The sequence below is a fragment of the Chrysochloris asiatica genome, unplaced genomic scaffold (assembly GCF_000296735.1).
Source record: "Chrysochloris asiatica unplaced genomic scaffold, ChrAsi1.0 scaffold00078, whole genome shotgun sequence".
Taxonomy (NCBI): domain Eukaryota; kingdom Metazoa; phylum Chordata; class Mammalia; order Afrosoricida; family Chrysochloridae; genus Chrysochloris; species Chrysochloris asiatica.
In genome coordinates, this window is record NW_006408596.1 from 10,725,464 (window position 1) to 10,731,463 (window position 6,000).

Genomic DNA, 6,000 nt, shown 5'->3' on the forward strand with positions numbered 1-6,000 from the left:
ACTCAGGATAAAGTTGTCAGGGTTCATCTACAACGCAGCATGCAGCAGGACATCATTCCTCGTTTTGACTGAGTGATACTCCAGTGTATAGACAGACCGCATTTTCTTGATTCATTGTTGGGCACTTGGATTGCTTCCACCCATTGGCTATTGTGCCTAATGCTGCAGTGAACACTGTTGTTGTTGTTGTTGTTAAGTGCCGTCAAGTCGGTTCTGATTTATAGCGACCCTGTATGGGGTTTCTGACAAGCCGTTTGCAGGTTTGAACTGCTAACTTTACAGTTGGCATTCCAGTGCTTATCCTAACAGCATCACACCAGGACATTAGTGTACCTGTATTTGTTTGCATCCCAGCTTTCAAACCTTTGGGATCGATACCTAAGAGTGAACTTGTTGTTGTTGTTGTTGTTGTTGTTGCGTGCCATCAAGTCACTTCTGACTCATTGCGACCTTATATAGGGTTTCTGAGGAGCAGCTAGTGGGTTTGAACCACTGACCCTGTGGTTAACAAGCCAGTGATGACCCTTCATGATGACACCAGGACTATAGAATAATTTTATGTTTACCGTTTTGAGGAAACACCAAACTGGCTTCCACAGCAGCTACACTATTTTAGAGTCCCACCAACCCAGGAAGAGGGGCTGGTTATATTTTATAAGGAGCAGGTTTCTCGCTGCGTGGATGTGTGCGTGCCTGCTGCTTTGCAGATCTGTAGTCTTGGACTCCAAGGTACCACAGCTCGAACTGGGTTACACTTGCTGCCCTGAAGAGGTGGTACTCACCCAGTTAAGTGTGCAGTGTCTGTCCCCTGGTGTACATGGCCTGTTGCCCGGCTCCCCCCAGCCGTGTGTTGCCCTCATTTTAGGACAAGCCAAGCAGGGCAGGTTGCTGTGGGCCAGTGACACAGGAGCAGCCACTAGTGTAAGAATCAGAATAAAAATACTTGACACTTGCAGGTTAAGGTTTAGCTGTGTCCCTCCCTTACCGCCAAGTTCTGAGTCCTCATTTCACTGGGAGACTCCAGACTCCAGCCTCTCTGCTTGGCACCTGGAAATACCTCCACCTGCCACATACCCCAACTTCTCACCAGCCTCCCAACTACCCAGGCCAAAGCTTCCACGTCAAGGTTAACCTCTCCTTTTTCTATCCATCCCCTCACACCTCAAGGCATCTCCATTCCCCTCCTGTCCTGTAGCAGCTGTATTTCAGACCCGCCTTGTCTCTTTCACGCTTCCTTACAACCTCCTCCTGGGTCTCTCTGCCTTCTCCCTGTACCTCGGCTGCTCCTTGCAGCCACCAATTTCCCAAAGCAAGGCTTTGCTAAGGTCTCCCATAGCTAGCTTCAGGGCTTCTCTTATTAAATGAAGTACAAACTAGTCTGCATGTAAGGGACTCCACAGTCTTCACATTTATTTAAACCTCTCATCTTTGTTGTTATGATTGCTAATGTAGATGGTCATCAAAAAAGAGGAAGGCTCTTAATGAGATGGATTGGCACAGTGATGGCAGCAATGGGCTCAAATATAGCAACGACTGTGAGGATGGCACAAGGCTGGGCAATGTTTTGTTCTGTTGTACACAGGATGGCAATGAATCAAAACCAACTCAACACCAATTCAATAGCACCTAACAACAGCAATCTGTATTCAGCACATGGTGTATGCTGGGCCATCTTTTGTTGTTGTTGTTGTTGTTGTTGGTTTTATAATGTGCTGGGCATTCTTCTAGAAGCTGGGAAAGAACAAATTGAACAATGGATGGATAGGCAGAAAACGATACATAAATACCTAAATATGTGTGGTAGTGAATACAAGCCACTGAGTTAGATCTGACTCTTTGCAACCCCTTATAGGATTTCAGAGGCTATAAATCTTTGCAAGAGCAGAAAGCCTCATCTTCTGCACATGTTGCTAGTTATTCTGTGTTGTTGTTGGTGGTGGTTGCTGTGGAGTCACTTCCTGCTCACAGTAACTCGATGCACAACAGAACACAACACTGCCTGGTCCTGTGCCATCCACAAAATCACTGTCACATTTGAGCCCATCATTGTTGACATTGTACCGTCCATCTCACTGAAGCTTTTCTTTTTCATTGACCCTCCTCTTTACCAAGTATAATGTCCTTCTCCAGGGAACCAGTCTCTCCTGATAGTATGTCCAAAGCATGAAAGACGAAGTCTCAACATCCTGGCTTCTAAAGAACATCTGGCTATACGTCTTCTAAGACAGACTTGTTTGTTCTTCTGGAAGCCCATGGTACTTTTAATAGTCTTATCCAATACCATAACTCAAATGCATCAGTTCTTCTACAATCTTCCTTATTCACTATCCAATCTTCACATACATATAAGGCTACTGAAAATACCATGACTTGGGTCAGACGCACCTTAGCCCTCAAAATGACCTCTTTGTTCTTGAACACAGGTCTTGTGCAACAGATTGCCTAATAAAATGCATCATTTGATTTCTTGACTGCAGCTCCCATGAGTGTTGACAGTGAATCTGAGTAAAATGAAGTCTTTGACAACTTCAGTCTTTTCTCCATTTAAGATGATCTTATTTATTGATCCAGCAGTTCAAACCTATCAGCCACTTCTTGAAAACCCTATGCAGGGTTTCCATGATCTGGAACCAACTTCACAACACCTAATAACAACAATGGGCAAAATATTGAATGATGCAGAAAACATCAAAAGAAGATGGAAGGAATACACAGAGTCACTGTACAAAAAAATAAATGACTGATGTTCAACTCTTTCAAGATGTAGCATATGATCAAGAACCAGTGATACTGAAGGAAGAAGTCCAAGGTGTACTGAAGGCATTGGCAAAGAACCAGGCTCTAGGAACTGATGGAATACAAATTGAAATATTTCAATAAACTGATGTGGCACTAGAGGCACTCAGTCATCTATACCAAGAAATATGGAAGACAGCTACCTGGCCATCTGATTGGAAAAAGATCCGTATTTGTGCCCATTCCAAAGAGAGGTGAGCAAGAGAATGCAGAAATAATTGAACAGTATCACTAGTATCACATGTAAGTAAACTTTTGCTGTTGATAATTGAAAACACAACTCTAGCAGTACATCCGCAGGGAACTGACCGAAACTCAAACCAGATTCAGACGAGGACGTGGAACTAGGGATATCATTGCTGACGCCAGATGGATCTTGGCTGAAAACAGAGAACGTCAGAAAGATGTTTACTTGTATTTTATTGACTCTGCAAAGGCTTTCAACTATGAACTGTGTGGGTCATGACAAGCTATGGATAACATTGCAAAGAATGGGTATTTCAGGATACTTAATTGTGTTCATGAGGAACCTATACACAGACCAAGAGCAAGGGGCTATTAAATGATTTAAAATGAGGAAAGATGTGTGCCAGGGTTGTACTCTTTCACCATATTTATTCATTTTGTGTACTGAGCAATTAATCCAAGAAGTTGGATTATATGAAGAAGAACGTGCATCAGGATTGGAGGAAGACTCATTAACAACCTGTGATATGCAGATGATATAACCTTGCTTGCTGAAAGTGAAGAGGACTTAAAACACTTTCTGATGAAGATCAAAGACCACAGCCATCTGTATGGGTTGCACCTCACTGTAAAGAAAACAAAAATCTTCACAACTTGTACAATAAATAGCATCATGATAAATGAAGAAAAGATTGAAGTTGTCAAAGACTTCATTTTGCTTGGATTCACAATCAACACTCATGGAAGCAGCAGTTAAGAAGTCAAATGATGGATTGCATTAGGGAATTCTGCGCCACAAGACTTGTTTAAACTGTTCAACAGCAAAGATGTCATTTTCAGGACTAAGGTGGTCTTGACCCAAGCCATGGTATTTTAAATAGCGTCATATGCATGTAAAATTGATTAAGGAAGATCATAGAAGATTTGATGCAATTGAGTCATGGTGTTGGAGAAAAATATTCAAAGTACCATGGACTACCAGAAGAACAAACAAATTTGTCTTGGAAGAAGTACAGCCAGAATGCTCCTTAGAAGCATCTTAGAATGATGGCCTTATTTAGTCTCTTATACTTTCAACATATTATCAGGAGGGACCAGTCCCTGAAGAAGGACATTTATGCTTGGTAAAGTGGAGGGTCAACAAAAAAAGAGGAAGACCCCCAGGAGATGGATTGGCACAGTGGCAGCAGCAATGACCTCAAGTGTAGCAACAATTGTGAGGATGGTGCATAGGGTCACTATGAGTTGAAGATGACTGAATGGTACCTATCAACAACAACATGATAGATATGTATATAAATATATATGGTAAAAATGAACACATGAATCTGTATGCTAGAGAGATATAAGTCTGTAGGATAAAGCTATATAAATCCATGCTATGTTGTGTTGTTAAGTGCTCACTGAGTCACTTCCTACTCATTGCGACCCTGAATAGGATTTCCAAGGAGCATCTGGTGGATCCAAACTGTTGATCTTGCAATTAGCACTCCAGTGCTGATCCTATAGGAGTCCATATAAATCTTGAGGATTTGTTGTTGTTGTTGTTGTTACATGACATTGAATCAGTTCCAACTCATAGCAACCCTGTATAGGGTTTCCTAAAAACAGCTGGTGGATTTGAACAGTTGACCTTGCGGTTAGCAGCCCAGTTCTTATCCTACAATGCCATACCAGGATTCCATAAAACTCTCTATGATATATGTAAATCCACATGAAGAGATGGTGTCCTGTAGCAGTGCTGTAGGGTAAGCACTCGACTGCTAACCACAGGTTGGCAGGTCAAACATACCAGCTGCTCCTATGAGAAACAAAGGGTCACTATGAGAACCAACATGATATCAGTTAACAACAACAGCAGCAATATGCAAAGATATGTATATACATGTATAGGGTATTGTTGTTGTTAATTGCCATCAAGTTGGTTCCATCCCATAGCAACCCTGTCTAGGGTTTCCAAGGAGAAGCTGATGAGCTTGAATCACAGACCTTGCAGTTCAAACCAACACTACAGTCCAGCGTATTAACCCACAGTGCTACACCAGGACTCCAAATCTATATGCTGTTGTTGTTGTGAAGTGCCATCAAGTAGGTTCTGACCCATAGCGACCCTGTATAGGGTTTTCAAGGAGCAGCTGGTGAGCTTGAACCACGGGCTTGGCAGTTCAAATGGCTTTGCAGTCTGGCGCATTAACCCACAGCACCATACCAGGACTCCAAATCTATAGGCTAGAGGTATATAAATTCAGAGAGATATATATGAACATATAAGATTGTTGCTATTGCTAAGGGCTGTCAAATCAGTTCCAACTCATAGTGACCCCGTATCGGGTTTCAGAGGAGCAGCTGGTGAACTTGAACTGCTGACCTTGTGGTTTGCAGTCCAGTGCTGATCCTGCAACACCCACCAGGAGTCTGTGTGTAGGATTGTTATTGTTAAATGCCAACAAGTTGGTTCTGATTTGTATTAGAAACCCTGTATAGGGTTTCTGAGTAGCAGTTAATAAGCTTGAACCGCCAACCTTGCAGTTCAAACTGACTTTGCATTCCAGCACATGTATAGGATGGTAGTGGTACTATGCTGTGGAGTCAGTTCTAACTCATAGTGACCCTATATAGGGTTTCCGACGCTGTAAATCTCTATGGGAGCAGAAATCCTCATCTTTCTCCCACGGAATGGCTGGCACTTTCGAACTGCTGACCTTGAGGTTAGCAGCCCAACTCATAACCAACCACTATGCTACCAGAGCTCCTTATACATAGGATTGTTGTTGTTGTTAGGTGCCATCGAGTCAGCACCGACTCATAGCGATCTTACGCACAGCAGAACGAAACACTTCCCGATCCTGGGCCAACCTCACTAGTGTTGCCACACTGGAGTCCCTCAATGCTGTCACCTGGCCAATCCATCTCGTTGGGGGCCTTCCTCTTTTTCTCTGATCCTCCATCTTACCAAACATGATATCCTTCTCCAGTGACTGGTCCCTCCTGACAATATGTCCAAAGTATGAGAGACGA

At 42.9% G+C, this 6,000-nt stretch overlaps 1 protein-coding gene across 1 annotated transcript in view; it reads left to right on the top strand.

Annotated features, from left to right (window-relative positions):
• Nucleotides 1–6,000, top strand: part of NOS1 (nitric oxide synthase 1 (neuronal)) — a 121,936-nt gene that overhangs the window by 35,654 nt on the left and 80,282 nt on the right. The gene's annotated exons all lie outside the window — the stretch shown is intronic.